The sequence below is a fragment of the Rhipicephalus microplus genome, chromosome X (assembly GCF_043290135.1).
Source record: "Rhipicephalus microplus isolate Deutch F79 chromosome X, USDA_Rmic, whole genome shotgun sequence".
Lineage (NCBI taxonomy): Eukaryota > Metazoa > Arthropoda > Arachnida > Ixodida > Ixodidae > Rhipicephalus > Rhipicephalus microplus.
Window position 1 is genome coordinate 299,667,191 of NC_134710.1, and position 19,755 is coordinate 299,686,945.

The window sequence follows — 19,755 nt, forward strand, 5'->3', positions numbered from 1 at the left end:
CAAAATTTTTTCGAAGGTCCCCAAGAAAGACTATCGCCTTTAAAACACAGCCCGACAATCACGCTGTCGTCGCTGCACTGCTAAAATGTTGAGTGAGTGGCGGCGCTGACGTGCTCACACGTGGTGTTTCTTTGATAACCTCCTCAAATGTCCCACATGCGTTTCCAACGCCACGCGCGTTCGTTTAGCCATTTTTAACAACACAACACTGCTATCACGTGCTACGCACTGTATTCCTGCCCCAGACACAGCAAGCGAGCTCCTAGCAAACTCGGCTGCCTGAGAAGCTCGGGCCATCCTGCATTGCACCCAAGACCACATTTAATTGCAAGACAGGATTTGGTACGTTTCTTTCATATTTCACAAACTATTTTCTCGTACCGCATTTCTCACAGGCGATGTAGAAATCAGAGTATATTTTTGCAGTGGAAGATCAGCATGAACACGTGGGTGACCCAGTTTTTACCCAACGTATAGCAGACATGATTGTAATTGAATGCCAGGCTTTCCTTTTTTCTTCTAGGAAATTCTGGTGACACTATCACAAAAATTCCTTTGTTATACGTCACCCGTCATCTAATGAGTGACACTGTTGCATAGCACATGTTTTCAGATGAAAGAGAAGTTATTTTTGTTCAACGTGCATCATCACACTTCTCATTTCGATCACGTAATAATTATATTATTTCTCTTGCATACTCCAAGGCCATTAAAGGAAGGAGATATAAAAAGGAGGCTGAGAACTGCCACATATATGTGCACAAAGCCTGGATTACTCTTTGGGAAGCAGGGATGAGATAGTAGAAAAAAACATAGGAATAAAGAAAAAAGCAAGAGGATAATAAAGTAAAAAAATACGACGAAGACTTCAACAAAATGGAGGAAAACACCAAAAATGTCTATAGTTATGAATATCTGTTTGGTCCATAATGGTCAGCAGAGATCAATGAGTTAGTCCCGTAGAGAAGCTCACCCTCTGTTTTTTTTTTTTTTTACAAAAGGTGCTATTTGCATTCTCTTTTGAAGTCTTTCACGTCGCTTTGTTAATTCAGCAGGAATAAAACTGTCCTTTAAAGCTCCAAAATCATTTTTAAAGTCCTTCAGCGTCCAGTAATAGTGCTGCCTAACGAATGCGAGACAAAGAAGTCAGGGAAGTGTAACACACGAGCCATAAGATGCATACATCGAACTGTATACAGACGTGTTTGACAGTATCAGCGTTTGTACACCAACACAGAGCCAGGTCTAAGCTGTTAAATTAGTGTTTTCGAACAACGAAGCAAGCCAGAACGCGCTGTTTTCTCTCTATGATCCGCTCGCAACACGCTGGACTAGATGCTCGCGGTCACACAGCAATTTGTGGTTTTCAGCCAAAAAATACAAGTAGATTGTCTGTTACGCCTATACAGACATAAAAACTAGGCTGTAAATTAGTATTTGAGGGCGAGAGAGGCCCTTTAGGTGGCTGGCTGTAAATCCTATCCACTGCTGACCACCGCCATGTTGCCCTGGCGTCTGTGATGCAACTGGCAGCAAGAAGCGTTGCCGTCATCTTTTGCCGCAGTTTGAGCCGCTGCAAATGATTGAATTTCAGTGCCGAGCAGAAGAAAGCTAAAATATCTCCATCTATTGTACTTTAGAACAATGCCATCTGTCGGAATACAGGTCGTCGCACAGCTAGCTGCTCGTTACGTCAAGGCACCAGAGTGTGCCAGTGTTGCCATTCTCAAAGTCCGCTTGCGTATTTGTAAAAATATTCAATCATATAATAAGTGCTCAACCCAGTTGCGAAAAAATTTCGCCATCTTGTTTGTGAAGGTTCAAGGAATCATCCACACAACAAAGATTATTATCGAAAGTTGTATGGGTGTCATGGTCTCAATAGGAGATGGAATCTGAGTAGATGAGTGTGGTCCATCGTGTACCTTTTTTTGGGCAATCACACTCATTGTGGTTACAAATGCCATAAGCCTCTTCATTCCTCCCTACGACCGCGTGTTTATGTAGCCAATAAGCAGTAAGAGACACCCCCTCGAGATTTAATGCGTAGCACCGCGAAGAAGCTTCCACACACAGATTGGACATATAATTTACTTGATGCACATGTGAGAAGTGACTTGCTAATCAGTACGTAGCGAAGAACATGTCTTTTCAGTCTTCGCCAAAGACGTGAAACTCGTTCAGAGCAGTCATCTACCATAAGCAGATCGATTTACTGATTCTTACAGCTCCACACTTGTGTATGTCTCAAATAGAATGCTTTTGCCACAGGCGTTTTTAAATTATTATTTTTTTGCATACACAGAAAAGATGAAGACACCGAAGAAATATGGAGGGGACAGGCTGACAACTGTCGCCTATAGGCGCACAACGCCTGCCTTCTCATTCGGAAAGGGGAGACATAGAGGAAAAGAAGGCAGGAGGGAAGAAAAAAAGAAAAAAAAGAAATAAAAAACAAAACAAAAATTCACACGCAAACACAAATAAATAATAACATGGTAAAAAGCGGATAAACTCGAGGCCAAGTCGGGCTCGATGGGCCTGGTCACGCCTAGAAGCACATCCTTTTCGGAAAAGGCAAACGTCAAGGGTCGGGCACATAAGACTAATAATAATAAGTTCATATTCTTTTTGAGCAGTGCTCACTGCATAACGCATGTAGGACACTCCAAAAACGATCTTTTTATGATATATATATATATATATATATATATATATATATATATATATATATATATATATATATATATATATATATATATATATATATATATATATATATATGTGTGTGTGTGTGTGTGTGTGTGTGTGTGTGTGCGTGTGTGTGTGTGGGAAGAAAGAACTAAACAAAGAACGGAAACGGCCAAAGTGCCTTTGGTTAGCTAAAGAATGCCTCGCATTTAATAGCGCTCTTTGAGAAGAATGGGAAAGGGGTAGACACACGCATACCAACAGCTGATGTATTTTCGTACTCCCATCATCCGCTTAAATTTGCGCTGTTTTCTCTCTATGCAACTTCCAACACATTCACATGCGACCTCTCGTCAGCGCTGTTTTGACAGCTGCGGTTCATGTATTCTTGTTATGAGCGTCAGATGGAAAAGCAATTAATATGAACCTGCGGTTTATGCAAGCCTGAAGTATGAGTAGAATGGTGTGCTTTCTCTTAATTATATGTCACTCAGTATTTAATTGAATGTCAGAGTGCCCTGCACCTCGTGCCGCCAGGAATGTCGATGATGTACACGTTTGGTTACCACAGTCATATGTAGTCGCAGTAAGAACCATTTACCAGTGAGTACATTTTACAAGATTACTTTATTTTCGCGATAGCGTCAGGCTGTGTTTGCAACTCAATTTAGCATATATATATATATATATATATATATATATATATATATATATACATATATATATGAGATATAACAGACAGCATTACTGTCTGTTATATCTCATTAATATTGTGTTAAAAACACGGAAATACGAGCCCTTAGGTATACACTTCTCTCCCTTATTTTATATATATATATATATATATATATATATATATATATATATATATATATATATATATATATATATATATAGAGAGAGAGAGAGAGAGAGAGAGAAAAGTGGGTGAAAAAATAATTTGCCGGGATAATAACTTCCCCGATATATTCTTCGACATTATTGTCTGTTAGATCTCAGTATTGTGTCAAAACACGGAAAAACGAGTCCTTAGGTATACATTTCTTTCCCTTGTCCATTAACGAGGGTCTCGTACTGGCAAACTTGGTGCCGTTAGGTTGTATACGAGGGACTATTGGTCAGCTGTCCGCTCGTAATAAGTTCACGTGCTACGTGACGCCAAACATGCGCATAAAAGAGTGGTTCACACTCACCGCCATGACTACGAATGGCGCTGACTGACACTCCCACGTTTAAATTCACATATAAACCCAGGAAAGTGACTGGGGGGATAGCCGCCGTGATAGCTCAGTGGTTAGAGCATTGAACGGTTATTTGAAGGTCGTAGATTCGATTCCTGCTCATGGCAAGTTATTTTTTCACCCACTTTTCTTTCTTTTTATTTACACTACATTGGTTCTAATAACTTTCCCTATACATTTCTTGGCATTATTGTCTGTTAGAGCTCGTTATATATATATATATATATATATATATATATATATATATATATATATATATATATATATATATATATATATATATATATATATATATATGTATACGGAAACAAGTGTATACTTAAGGGCTCGTTTTTCGTGTTTTACACAATATTATTGAGATCTAACAGACAATAATGCCAAGAAAGGTATAGGCGAAGTTATTAGGCCAATTGTATGTAAATGAGAAGAAAGAGAAGTGGGTGAAAAGATAACTTGCCGTGGGCAGGATCCGAACCTGCGACCTTCGAATAACGCGTTCGATGCTCTACCACTGAGCTACCACGGCAGCCATCCCCCCAACCACTTTATTGGGTATCCATGTCAATTTAAACGTGGGAGTGTCAGTCAGCGCCACTAGTAGCCATGGCGGCGAATGTGGTACACTCTTTATGAGCCTGTTTGGCATCACGTAGCACGTGAACTTATTACTAATTGGCAGCTGACCAATAGTCCACCGTATACAACCTAGAGGCACCAAGTCTGCCAGTACGAGACCCTCGTTAATGAATAAGGGAAACGAGTGTATACTTATGGGCTAGTTTTTCGTGTTTTACACAATAATAACGAGATCTAACAGACAATAATGCCAAGGAAGGTATAGGGGAAGTTATTAGGCCAATTGTAATGTAAATGAGAAGAAAGAAAAGTGGGTGAAAAGATAACTCTATATATATATATATATATATATATATATATATATATATATATATATATATATATATATATATATATATATATATATATATATATACTCTACCTCTCGTCCCGACCAAAGCGCTGGTAGCTAAGCAGGGAGGAATCGCAGAGGCAAAAAAAATACGCCATAGTGTTCTGTGACCTTGAGCACCTTATTCTTGTTTTTTTTCTTCGAATACAGTACTTTTTCTGTGTGATCACGCGCGCACGCGCGGACAAGTCGCTGCCTCCCGCGGCGATTCCTGTAACGACCGAGCGCGCCATGTTCAAATCAGCCAATGGCCCACAGATGGCGTTCTACGAGTGATTTTTGAGCGTCTTTCGTCATTTGTCGAGGGACGAGAAAGCAAATTTTAGCTGACTTTGGTCATTTATTGTGAGATACAGGACGCGTTTCGCGCTATAAAATTTGCGTTTTGCACTATAAAGCGTTTCACGCTATAAAGTTTTGTGCTATGATTGGAAGCATCTACAACCATTCGGCAGCGCTTTTTGATGATGCTCAAGACGTTTTCCAGGGCCCCTTTGAGGATTAGTTGTATGAGTTGCTTGTTATAACTTATCACCTTGAACGTCGTCGTATTGAACGCAACAATATAGAGAACAAAATGTGCTCAGTCTCTGGAGCTTTGAGGGCGAGGTGGCGAGAGTGCTGGTGTGACGCAAAAAAAAATATGTGAACGAAAGTAAAAAAAAGAGGGTCAGGGAGTAGCTTCGTTGCAGATTGTGGCAAATGACAGTGGCAAGAAAAGGAAAAGTTCGCGTCAACACTCGCAGGACATTGATACAGTTCTTTTTTGCAGATGCAGGGGCTTTCAAATACTCAGACCACTACCTTTTTTTACTAAACTCAAACTTCCACACATTATTCTCAAACAAAGCCGATAGACTATTTTACTATTATAAAGCACTAACTTGAATTGTACCTAAAACACTTTTTTGAGTAACCACAGATTTAGTTTCCTGAAAAAGCGTACTGACTCACAAATTCGACGCCGCAAAAATTTTAAGAATCCGTCCAGTACGAGTGGAGTTAGAAAAATTGGTCACACGCTGCAATAGCATTATCTCTCGTCCCAGTGGATGCGCTGGAAGCTAAGCTGGGAGGAATGGGAGGGCAAACAAGAAACGTCACGCGCTCCTGATGACCTTGAGCACTCATTTCTTTTTTTTAAGACGCGGCTTTTTCAGTGCGATTGCTCGTGCACGCGTGGGCAAGCGACGGCCTCTGGCGGCGTTTTCTGTAACGATCGAGCGTGCCATGTTGAAATGAGCTGATGGCGTATAGATGGGCATTTTACGTGTGTTTTTTGAGTGTTTTCCGTCATTTGTCGAGAGAAAAGAAATGAAGTTTAGCTTGATTCGATAATTTAGTATGAATTCCAGGCCTCATGCTGTGCTATACCATTTGGCTGGCGTGTTTTCTGGCGCTTCTACTACCGATCAGCAGCGTTTTCTGCCCAAGTTCAAAAAGTGTTGCAGGGCCCCTTCAAGGAATCCAGATCACCGAAAAAAAGCTTTATTATGAGCAAGTTTAAAAGAGAGGCAACCCCGTTAGCTTAGGCTTAGAAGTAGTTCATGATGCCAAAGGTGTAAATGATAAACGCCGACCTGTGAACCAGGTTTTTAACTGTATATCCATGACGGAGACTCACCACTGCGATTGTGTAGCGGTACGTGTGTACTGGCACAATATTCAGAGTCAAAGGAACCTGAAGCCAAGAGCTCAACGCAATGGCACGATCGCGCTGGGCCAGTGAATTTCTGTCGCCCTCGACCGGACTGTGACGCCACTTCACGTGTGCTTCGACAGTCGCTGACCTCTGCGCACGTGCTCCCGAGTTTTTCAAATGCGAAGCATTTCTTAGAAACCTTTGAAAACTTTGAGCGTATCTATCTATCTATCTATCTATCTATCTATCTATCTATCTATCTATCTATCTATCTATCTATCTATCTATCTATCTATCTATCTATCTATCTATCTATCTATCTATCTATCTATCTATCTATCTATCTATCTATCTGTCTGTCTGTCTGTCTGTCTGTCTGTCTGTCTGTCTCTCTGTCTGTCTGTCTGTCTGTTTGTCTGTCTGTCTGTCTGTCTGTCTGTCTGTCTGTCTATCTATCTATCTATCTATCTATCTATCTATCTATCTATCTATCTATCTATCTATCTATCTATCTATCTATCTATCTATCTATCTATCTATCTATCTATCTATCTATCTATCTATCTATCTATCTATCTATCTATCTATCTATCTATCCGCCTATGACTTTTAGCTATCCTGGCTGTTTCGATAATACTATCTATACCAAAATTGGTATATGGCATAACATGACTTTCCGACGAGCATGAGTGGCTAGTCATAATATGGAAATCATGACATGAATGTCACAATTCACATTTCATGGTCTTGTGGCTTTTGCGGTCGTTTCGTTCATATGACATATTCCAAAACTGGTATGGTATGACATGACTGCATGGCGAACACAAGCGACAAACAGGTACATGAAAATTATGGCATGCGTGTCATTTAACAACATGACTACATGCCACACTCATGATGCGCTCGCGGCCATTTCGATAGCTTCACATATATGCAATTTGGTGTTACGGGACATGAGTGGACGTCGAAAATATGTGACCGGTGCCAACATGATAATCATTAGATGCGTGTCATATAATGACATGACTACATGCCACGCTCATAATGCGCTCACGGCCGTTTCGCTAGCTTCGCATTTAAAATATGTGGTATTACGTGACGCGAACGCACCACGAAAGTAAATGAGACATCCAAACATGATAATAATGGCATGCGTGTCGTGTAAAACGTGACTACATGCTACGCTCTTAGTGCGGTCGTGTCTTTTCGCTAGCTTCAAATATACCAAATTTGTTTATATGTGACGTCAATGTCTGACGCAAAGGTATGAGTTGTGCAAACATAAAAACCATGACATGCATATCATGCAAGAGCTTGACAACATACCCCGCTCATGATGCGCTCGTGACCGTTTCGCTACCTTCACATACGCCAAATTTGGTATCCGGTGACGTATAAATGATGAAGGTAAAGGGCACATCAAAATATGATAATCATGATATGCGTGTCATGTAAACTATGACTTCTTGCTACGCTCACGCGTGCTGGCGGCCGTTTCGCTAGCTCCACATATACCAAAATTTTGAAATGAAAGTGAAAGGCCAAGTGTGCCTTGGCCTTTCACCGAAATGAGTGCGTTAGTTGCCAGGGCCACAACGTTAAATACGCTCGCTGGGCAGGCCCAGTTTGCAAAAATAGCATGCTTTTTAAACGCAGTGAAATAACGACTGAGACACTCGTTAGTTCGCACTCATATCTGTACGAGCGATAACGTTTCACGCGTCGTTTTCGTCTAACAGTGCGTTAAGCGTCGAGTTGTAAACGTTGCTAGCCAGCTCTCGTCCTGTGTGTGTTGTTGTTTTCGTGCCTCATTTTTGCGGGAGCAGCATGCTGCGCGTTTCTATCTTAAGCCGTTCTCAGCGTTACATACCAATTTTTTGCGATTGCATTAATTGGTTGGCCCTTGCGGCAAAACTGTGTCTTCTTTAGTGGCTCTTGTATATACCGGGTGTTTGAGGTAATGCCTGTTTGCCGTAAAATGCATTGCTGGTCCATTTATGTGTGCGCCTAATTACACAAAACGGTGTTTTGTCGCAAGTAATTGGCATATCACCACACTTTTACCTCACGCTTCGCGGCTATATATGTCGCAATATGAGTAATCCTTAGTTTTCATTATAAATATATACAACAATTTTCACCGCTTCTTGAGCCACTTATGCTTGTCAGCGTTGCTCCAATTAGTACACAAAAAGCTCAGAACAATACTCAGCTTCCTATATTCATGTTATTGCGGCCTGCATTCGATCGTCATGGCTTTACCTTCATTATCGACCATGGCTTTGCCACTACCATGCGTAGACTACGCAGGCACCAGGCACAAATGAGGTGAACAGATTCCCATTCTGACCTTCACACGCATTGCCAAGTCACCTCATGTAATTCATACAATACATGAGCTAACGTAAAGTAGTTAATGAAACGTGTGATTAGTGAGCACTAGTTAGGGTTTGTTGAGAAGCTATTGACATCCGCACCGAACGTGACTGTTTAGTAGCAAACAAATTTGCTTTCGGACACGTCGCGGCGGTCTAGTAGCTAAGGTTCTCGTTTGCGGATCCGCAGATTGCAGGATCGAATCGCGGCGGCTGCATTTTCGATGGAGGCGAAAATGCTGCAAGGCCGTGTGCGTAGAGTTGGGTGCACGTTAAAGATCTCCAGGTGGTCGAAATTTCTAGAACCCTCCACTACAATGCTTCACATAATTTTATGGTCGTTTTGAGACGTTAAACCCCACATATCAATCAATCACTTGACTTGTGGGGTTTGACGTCCCAAAACCACTATTTGATTATGAGAGACGCCGTAGTGGAGGGCTCCGGAAATTTTGACCACCTGGGGTTCCTTAACGTGCACCCAAATCTGAGTACACGGGCCTACAACATTTCCGCCTCCACCGGAAATGCAGCTGCCACTGCCGGGATTATATCAATCAATCAACCAATAAAATTTGCTTTGTGCTTCTGAAACCATACGTCGAAGAATTCGTGAAAGTTAAGTATTCATATATTCAATAATTGGCATGGAATACGCTGAGTATTTCATTTTGTGCCCCAATACCCTTAAAGGTCATTTATGTGTCTCTGAGGTAGCTTAATTGCTTTAGTTTTGCACGCGTAATGTAGGCAGTGTACACTATACAGCGATTCAAACTTAGTACTCGGAGACCATGGCGGACGTAAAACGATTGAATTCACTTTGGACTCGGTCTGTCCTTCCACAGTGCTCCTTAGTAAGACTACCTTCTGGTGGATGCCGGAGCTTGCAGTTGCCGACTTTCTTTCCATAATTTTCTTTCGTCCACGGAGTACTGGTTCGACCGTCTAAACGCAAACCGGTCAAATTAACAGTTCACTTGCTCATTCTTTATGCAAGGGCCTTCCTGGATACGCCTCTGTCGCGGGAAACCGGTTTTCTGTCTGCGATGCTCACTATTTAAAAAGGAATTTAGAACTTCGGTGTGCGCGTTTGTGAAACCATCTTCTACGGCGGCAGAAGCTGCAGCATCGAATTAACAGACTGAAGAACCACAATTTCAAACTTTTTAAGGCTGGCTGACTATTCCCTACTTGCAGAGTAAGTGCCGAACTGTTATTTATTTTGTACTTTTCTGTAGCAGCACTGTCAATGCTAGCTTTTCTAATCAGCGGCGAAATTGCGAGCTGAATAGGCTAGTTGTCGTTTGTGTAAGCTTGACAGGAATAAATATGATGTTTGTTTTTTATATATATAATAGAAAGCTGATCTGATTTGTACGTATTCAGTCTATAAGGCAGGGTGCGCAAACACGCATACAATCAGGAAGTCAGCACATGGCAAACAAATATTTATCTGTGCATGCCCACGCAATATGCTAACGAACCTATCAATCGGGCACGCGTAGATGTGAAAGAGAGAGAACCAAATAAAACAAAGGCAAGGCGGTCAACCAGAGTTGTAGCATCCGGTTTGCTACCCTGCATCTAGGGTAGGGGAAGAAAGATGAGAAGGAAAGTGAAAGGACAAGCAGACGCAAAAAAAAGTTGGTGTGCTATGCCAATTAAATAGGCCACTACTGATCAAAAAGTTCAATAACGCCCAGACTGATTCTCTGTGCGAAGACAGATCGTGTCGGCTTTCGAGCACTGACTGTTTTGAGAAGGGTCTGTCATCATGACGGACTAACTCAGCAACTAGCGGCAGTCTGTGTGCGCTGTATAGGGCAGTGACACAGAATGGGCATGGTCAAATTATACGGGTCGTGAAACGTGAACCGAAAAGTCTCGAAAACCTCTTGCCACAAACGTCAATTGCTCGCCGACGGCGGAAGCATGACTAGTTGAGGAGGGGCAAAGTATTTAAAACCAAAACCTCGATGTAATATTTTTTATAATAGTCGTAATTGTCTATACATAAAAGTTAAATTTACTTTTAAGTTTATCTGACATGTCCATAAATTGTTGATTGCCTCATTTTCAGGTTGAGTGCCATAAACGGGGGGCATGTCGAGGCAATCTGCTATGAAGGCATGTGTTTAGTCCGGCGCTTTGCCGGGTTAACGAGGCATCGCTCACTTTTGCGAGGTAGTTTTAGGCGTAACTTCCGTAGTTTATTTATTAGCTTATCTGCTGTTAACTGCGCATAACATTTCAGAGCCGAACTAGCTCTCAGAATGTGTAGATAGCCGCTCCTGTGACTAAAGACTGCCTTGACTGGCGGCCGGCTGGCGTGCCCTCGCTTTTGATGACAGTGAATGCGACACACTAAGCAACGAGACGCTGTACTCTAAGGTTGCCGAAACGACATTCTCAAGGCTACTGTCCCGCTGCAGTGATCTTCCACGATTGAACAACATGAGTCTTCGAAATAATATACTTTTGCGCTCGCGAACAGTTTTGTCACAATTTCATCTCCGAATTTATCAGTGTATATTGAAAGTACATCATTTGGCTAATAAAACAACTTTGCTTCCTCAATCTTTCTTGTTAGTCTTTCTTTTCATTCACGTACGCAATGAGGGAGTCAAGAATCGCAATAAAATAGAGCACTTATAACGACACGCAAAAGGTCTGCCAATACTAAAAAAAACAAACAATTCCGTGCCATGAGGGGAAGATGCAGAGAGAGAGAGAGAGAAAGAGAGAGAAAGGAAATGCCGGGAGGTTAACCAGATATTGGCATCTGGTTTGCTACCCAGCGCTGGGGGCGGGGAAGTAGGGGCACGAAAAAGGGGGTAGATAGAGGGAAAAAAACGCACGCGCACTCATAAGAAAACGAAAACACACACAGGAAGGGCGTCCTAGATACAACCATTCAGTAAGGCCGGTCGATCGCAAAAAGTGTATAGCGCTTTCAGGGCCCTCTTCTGTGAAGTCGCATCCTGTCGATACTGCAGAATTTCCTGCTCCGACAGAGGTTGATCATCTAATTTGTTGAGTTCCTTGCGAAGGCATAGTCGTTGTTTACTATACGCTAGGCAGTCACAAAGAATATGTTGGATCGTTTCCTTTTTGCCACAGTGGCCACAGGCTACGGTGTCGGCCATCCCAATGCGGAAAGCGTAGGCGTTGGTAAACGCAACACCCAACCACAGCCTACATAACAGGGTCTGGTCTGCTCGGCAAAGCCTCGACGGGACTTGAAGACTTAGTGTAGGGTCAAGCGAGTACAGTCGGGCATGCTTGAAGTGTGGGGAAAATGCAAATGTTTCTACTGCTTTATGTTGGGACGTCATATTTTTAGATGCGAAGCAGCTCTTTGACTAGCCTTGGTAACGCAGTATGACCATGTCTCCTTGCCCACGTGCTGCACCGTGTTACCCCTTCCGCAGTTGTAGGAACGATGCCAAGTAAGTTAAGTCCCAGCTGCGCGTTAAGTCCCAGCAGCGGCTGCTGGCTCCTCCCAACATACCTAGGTGGTGTTCTTTTTCTACCCGCCCACAACACACTTCTCTCTCGCTGCATTGTCTTCACCACCCGCTACGCTGACTGGACGTCGAGAGGAAACACTCTTTCAGCTCGTTTGTCTGTGATGAAACTTGCACCAAACCCAACCCACCTCCCCTGTCTTCGCGTTTGAAAGAAATATTTACTCGAGTAAACGCAACACCGAGTTTCGCTTCAAACCGTTCTTTCAGCACCCGCGTTGACGCCCGTTTCAGCTGGTTGAACGCGCGTGCACCGCTGCTGCTTCGCATTTTATTTTTCATGATGGTTCATGTGTCATCGGACTCCAGGGACTTGGTCTATATTTTTTTATTTTTTGTTTGCGGTTAGTTGTTCTCTCTATACGTTGATAGTGACGGTGGCAAAGAGCCACCAACTACTGGATACATGGGCTTCGATGGAAATTACGCTACCAGTTTACACATACCTTGGAATGTGCGCTATCCTTTCATCGCTTCAGCAACGATCACAAGCAGTACTGTCTTCCATGCTGATTCGGCAAGCAAAAAATTGGTGAAAGCGACCACAAGCCACAGTCGACAAAACACCGTTGTCTCAAGTTGAGAGAGTTCAGAGGAAGGCCAAATTCGACGAGACGAGTCCAGCCTATGCAGTCGTGTGTGCCATAAACTTGCTGTATTGCGCAAGGATTTTACATCTTCATTAGCAATCTGTCGTATTTTTGCGGCAGCATCAGTCCTTGAGAATAAAATAGACTTTTCTACATTGTTTCGTGTGCCGATCGAGCAGCTGCACGGGCAGCTGCTCGATCGATATACAGCAGCTGTTGCCCAATATGCTGTACTGATTTTGAAGCCACTAAAATGTGATTTCATGTCTTCCGTCGAAGAGGTGGTGGAGCAGCTCTCTAATCTCCAGCAATAGTCGTTCATGAGGTACCCGGCGTAATTCGAATAACAAACACTGTAGTGCTGCCTTGGAGTTCATGACCACGCTCCATTTCTTAGCTTGTTGGTGTTGAATCACTTTAAGCACGCTACGTAGAACAGCAAGTTCCGCAGCTGTCGATATCGTCTGGTGGGATAGCCGAATCATCGTGGTGGTCGCTGTTCCAGGAATGGTCACCGACCCTGCAAACCCATCTACAGGAGTTGAAGTGTCAGTATATACATAGTTATGTTCACTGTCCTTCTCATACAACAAGAAAAAAGAAAGCTGCTTTAGCACTGCAGACGAAAGCCGGGTTTTGACCGTATGCCTGGAACCATGAGGTGAACCTGTGGATAAGTCATACACCATGGGAGAGTTTCGATTCTGTGGATGTGAAATATAACTGTTAAAGCATATGATTTCATCTTGATGCATATGAATTAATGGTTAGCTCACCCACATGCGCTACTACTATTGTCGAAATATCATGCCTCAATCACCAGACACGTTTTTTCATTTCTACATTGGTACGAACTGCGCATTGACTGAATTATGGCGTTCACTTACACTCTCGGTGATGAAAAGAAAGATTATAAGGATAGTCTCCAGTTTGCGATCTGTTACATTTTTTTCTGGTTAAAGCAACGGCCCATGTTACCTACGTAGAAGAGGCCACAAGTTAAAGGGACGTTATGTAAAATCAACATTTACAGCGTATGTATTTTCTACTTTCTATTCGCGGTGAGATCGCGATATAGGTGGATGCACTGTCCCGCGCAAGTGTGGATAGGTGGTCGGCGCCGCGTTTACAAATACACGCAGCGGCGCTTCGTTGCGTGCGGTCTGAGCCAATTGTCGGCGGGAAAAATGCGTTGACTACAGTTTACTGTTAATATCTACACTCTTCTATACTGAATAGGTGCACGACGCCTATACAACGTTAACATTACCCGCGAGTAAAGCGCATTCTGCCTTTCATAGGGATTGTCGCACTGGATGACTCGCTTCACGCTTTCGCACTAAATCACGCCTTTGTTTTGTTGGTTGTACGTGGTTAGCTTGTGTTCTGCCTGCTACGCACTGCTGTAGCGTGACTGAACTACTTATTCGAATTTTGGTTATCTGCATACTAAAAAAGAGAAAGAAAGACTGTAGAAAGCCCGCATATCTGTGCGATTCATTCAGTACCACAGTTCGCATCTTATAAGCATATAATTTTTTTTCTAATCTCTTCCCCATAGAATGTGGGACAGTCGATAAGTCTAGTCAGGAAAGCTTAGTGGCTGACGGCGCTTAGCGCTACACGGCGTTTACCACGTGTACGCACATATTATTTCACCAGTAAAATTCTTATATAAGAGTTCAGCACAAAGTTTTCATCGATGTATTACGTGAATGACGGTGCTAGAACAGAGGCCTGGTTAATGAGACAAGCATGTTTTTTACGGACAAAAAATTACCACTGCCTTCCTTCGGTCACTAACAATGCCACACAAACGCTAAAAGCAATATAAAAAAAAGAATTTTTTTGTGAAATTATACGACATTATATATAAGGCACGCCGTCTGAATGATTTTGAACGCCTGGGCTCTTTAAAACGTTCTTAAATCTAAGTGGACAGTTTCACATGGTAACTATGTTTTAAGTACAGTGTAAGTACCGAAGTCTCACAGCTTACGTGATGGTAATATTTACATAGAAATATAGTTATATTTCTATGTAGTGGTACCGCGACCAGATAAACACAACTAAGGCTCCTCGCATAATCGATAAAGTACAGTGCCGTAGTTGTACAACGGCCGACAGCGCACAAGTGTATGACTTAGAGCCTGTTATTTCTCAACCGAGTCGCCATAAAACGCTGCATTTACACAACATTTAGTATTCCTCATGTTTGGCAAGATGCCAAGAACATTTTGTGATGTGCTTGAAACAGAAAGCGGCACCCATTCTGAAATTATTCTGGTGAATGAAGGGTGCGACGGCAATGAACAGCACTCTGGAAAGTTCCACTCAGCGATCTCATTACAATGCACTAGCAGCCGAGAAACACCAAATGCTTTCTTACGTCGTTTCAGGCATACGTAGAAACAGACACACTCGCGCTGACATGACGGGACAAACCACAGTTTGAGGACGTGCATGGCGTACACGCACATAGAAACACGACGTAGCTAGCAGACGACACACGGAGCAATCCACATTTCACCGCTTCGGCCAGTTGCCGCCAGGCGGTGACTCTGCTCGATATCGTGGCAAATAGCCGGTGAGATACTCAAAGAATGTACGATATATCAACGACACATTTCCTCTCATCTCTTTCTGCAACCGTGATCGGACTTGACATATGGAACTTCTTTACACGTTCCGCGACCGTAGCAACTACAACAACAGGAGAACCTGCATATAAATGACGCGTAACCTGTGCGTTAAGGCTATCACTTCTTTTGTGCTTACAAGAGTTGATTAGGGCCGACATAGAGCAAGACATGGCTATACCGGTTTGTATAACTCTTGGGTGCTTCGACTAGAACTTCAACAGTGGTTTTCATTATCTTAGAAAATACTGCCTGCCTACGAGGTTCTGCTGATACGTTAACGCAATGTCTTGAAATTGTATTCCAAGATTCTGAGGCTTTTTTCAATAACTTCAGGCCCCCTCTATTTAATCAAAAGGTTTTGCTCCCTGAGGTTACTGGAGTTTCAAAATCATCACTATACTAGAAAAATCAAGTAATCGGATACATAACGAGAAAAAATTAATACTGGAATGACCTGAAGCACTGAGTGACCTGTTTTGCTGAGGTGTAAATCACTAAGAAACGGGACAACTTTAGAACCAAATCTAATACATAACCCTAATTTTTGCACATAAACGCCTTCCTTTCAACTAACCAGAATACAACGACTTGCCAGGTGCCTTATTCTGAAATATTTACTCGAAATGTAATCCAATCTTGTGTGTTTTCGCTAAAAGAAAAACAATTCTAAAGTAAGTGATCTAGCTTTTTATACGTTACAAGCAATGCTCTCAAGATTATCTTTTGACAAAACGTCGACAGCACGTTACCTAACTACCGATGGCAGTTAGGTAACGCCTTTAGACCCACGCCTTTAGGAGCTTCGCACCTAACAGGTAACGAGCCGGCAGCACGTGCTCGGTACTATAGCAGGCGATGACAACAAAGACGACACGCTAGAGCAAATGTAATAAATAGCTTAATAGTTACTGTGCACGGTTGAACGTATAAATCACTATATGAAACACTGCGGCAAGAGAGAGAGAGAGAGAGAAATAAATGAAAGGAAGAGACAGGGAGGTTAAGGTTAACCTAGAACAACTAGTTTGCTACCGTGTACAGGGGAGGAGAAATAAGGGTCGGAAAGATGATAGAGATAGACAGATATAAAACTAATTATAAAAAATACACATGCACACACATGCAGGGCGTTCCGATCACCGTCATTTGGAAAGGCCGATTCAACGCAAGAAGCGCAGGAGCACCTTCACTGCCTTCTTCTGCAACATAAAGTCCTGTCGGTAGAGCAGGACTCTTTCTTCCGAAAGAGTCTGGTTGTCCAGTTCGTCTAGTGCATTGCAGAGTGACTGTCTCTGTGAGCAGTATTGTGAACATTCACACAGATTGTGTCAAGTTGTTTCGTTACTGCCGCATTGGTCGCACGCAGCAGTGTCGGCCATTCCCGTGATGAACGCGTACGCATTGGTAAATGCGACGCCCAACCATAATCTGCACAGCATAGTAAAGTCTCGTCGGTGAAGTTCTGGAGGAATTCGGAGACTTGGATCTAAGAGACAAAATCGTGCATCGGTGAAATGCGACTCACTCCATTGTGAGGTGGTGCACTTGCGAGCAAGCCTGCGGAGTTTCCGTGCAGCGTTAGTTCTGGAAAGCGGAATAAACATTTGATCGCTTTCAGTATAGGCAGAACGGGCTGCTCAAAAATTGGCCCGTTCATTGCCAATTATTCTACAATAACTCGGAAGCTATTGAAAGGCAATTTCATGCTCTTCCTCAATGAAATGATGAGTCTTTTCTGCAATCTCGAATACCGGTTGTTCACACTGGCCGCGGCGTGAAGCTGATATAAGGGATTGCAGTGCCGTCTTTGAGTCCCTGAAAATTGTCCATTTTTGAGGCTGTTGATCGCTGAGGAATTGCAATGTGGCATGAAGAGCTGTGCGCTCCGCTGCCGTTGATGTCGTATTGTGAGAGGTATTGAGTTTGCTTTTTGTGTTATTTATTTCTGTAACAAAAGATGCCCTTGAACTCTTCTCTAAAACAGAGCCATCGGTGTATACGTGTATACAGCCTCTATACGCCTCGTATAACAAGCGTAGAGTAAGCTGCCTAAGAGCAAGTGACGTCATATTTGCTTTTTTCTGGATGCCAGGTACAGTTAGGCTGATCTTAGCCTGAGTCAGGCACCAAGGAGGAGTTAAAGGCCAGGCGGCGCGTGTGAGGCGTGTTGGCAAAGTGTCGCAATACGTGGTTACCGTTTGAAAAAAGGACGAACGTGGTCTCTCTGCTGGTAAAGAGCCTAGGTGGTGGCAGGGTGTCCGAGCAATATGCCTTATAGGTGTCCTGAGTGCCTCAACCTCAATATGTGTCGTGAAGAAGTGGTCACCGGCGATTGCTATAGAAGCAATTGTCGACGCACTACGAGGCAAGCCTAGGCAAATCCGGAATGCCTGGGACTGAACACTCTGTAACGTTCGTAGGATTGTTTTGCTTGCATTGGTCAATAACGGTGAGCTGTACCAAAGGAAACCGAGAAAAAGTACTCTGTAACGCTGTAGCATTGCACTGGGCGACATTCTCTAAGTATTCCCTGTAAAGAACTTCAGTAGATTACAGATGTCTGTTAACAATTTTTTATCATATACGAAACGTGATCGCTCCATGATAAATTCCTGTCAATTATGACGCCCAAAAACTTGTGCGATTGAACGTATGGTACAGTTAGACCATTGATGCTTATGGCGTCCTTATTTATAGGCTTACGTTTAAAAGCTACGAGGGTGCATTTCTCGGAAGAATTTTCCAAGCCTCAATTTCGGAGGTAACGTAATGTTTTAGTGGCAGCTATTTGAATTCTCGCTCGCAACGGCAGGCGTGTTACAGCCGATGCCCAAACGCAGATATTAGCTGCGTACATTGATAGCCTGACTGTGCTTGGCACATGCTCAGTGAGAGCAATTAGCGTAATATTTAACAGCACTAGGCTGAGTACCCAACCCTGGGGGACGCCACTGTGTCTATATAGTGAAGAGGTTTTGCCGTCTTCAGTGCTCACAAAGAAGAATTGCATTGACAAATAAATACATATCCAGCGATGCATGTGACCACTTAAGCCTACATCTTGGAGAGCGGTGAGAACTGCTTCATGCGTACGTAACGTTGTCATACGCCTTATGAAGTCTAGGAACAAAGATGCCCAGAGACGCTTACGGCCTTTCTTGTGTTGGACGTAAGTGACCAGGTCGACTACGTTGTTGATCGATGATCGACCACGCCAAAATCCTGCCATGGCATCTGGGTAGATGTTGTTGCACTCCAAGCACCACTTCAGGCATCCCAAAATCATCCTCTCCATAACTTTGCCTACACAGCTGGCCGATGTGATCGGGTGATAGGATGACAGCTCCAACGGTGACTTGCCTGATTGCAGAAGTGGAACTAGGCGACTTGTCTTCCAGCTTGTCAGGGATGTCCCATCTTGCTAGGATTTGTTGTACAACTCCAAGAGCAGGATTCTCGCGCGTTCACCCAGATGACACAGGGCCCTATAAGAAATTATATCGGGCCCTGGTGCCGACGTGCGCCCACACAAAGCTGGTGCTGCTCTGAGTTCAACGATGGAAAAAAGTTTATCTATGCGGGAATATAGGTTTTTTGGACAGTTGGTCGAAGGCAATAGGCCATTGGGCACTGCGAGTGGGCCAGATAATTTGGTACAGAAGTCTCCTGCCAAGACAATGTCGCGTCGCGTCACTTTTAAGACACTGCGAGAGTCCTGAATGGTGACCACTGATTGGGTTTTGTGCGGAGACCTCGTATTGTCATCCACAATTGTGATAAATGTTTTCGTGGGTCAAGTGACTCACAAAAAGTAGTTCAACGTTGTGACTCGAGTTTATCTATCTGGCGCTGAGTCTTCTTCTGTATACGTCGAGCAACCCCTATGTATTATATTGCCTCCTTTCGCCGGTATCTTCATTCAGCACACCGTCAGACTACTCGAAGTCGTTCTAACTTGATGTAAAATTTCGTTACTTTGGGAGAGCATGTGAGAGTACACGTAGTGTCGTGTATTGTGCTTTTGATGATATCCTCAATGTCAAGGGATCTAATAGCTTGTAATTGCTCTCCCATCCG

At 43.1% G+C, this 19,755-nt stretch overlaps 1 protein-coding gene across 2 annotated transcripts in view; it reads left to right on the forward strand.

Annotated features, from left to right (window-relative positions):
• Window positions 1–3,220: 3,220 nt before the first annotated feature.
• The window catches only part of LOC119161394 (cholesterol 7-desaturase nvd 2), a 59,262-nt gene continuing 42,727 nt past the window's right edge, over window positions 3,221–19,755 (forward strand). The window contains exon 1 of one of the 2 annotated variants that reach the window (XM_075881510.1): window positions 3,221–3,294. The gene's annotated coding sequence lies outside the window, so the exon portion shown is untranslated. Of the gene's footprint in view, window positions 3,295–9,994; window positions 10,118–19,755 lie in introns of those variants that run through there. The other variant, XM_037413831.2, reaches the window with a different exon arrangement.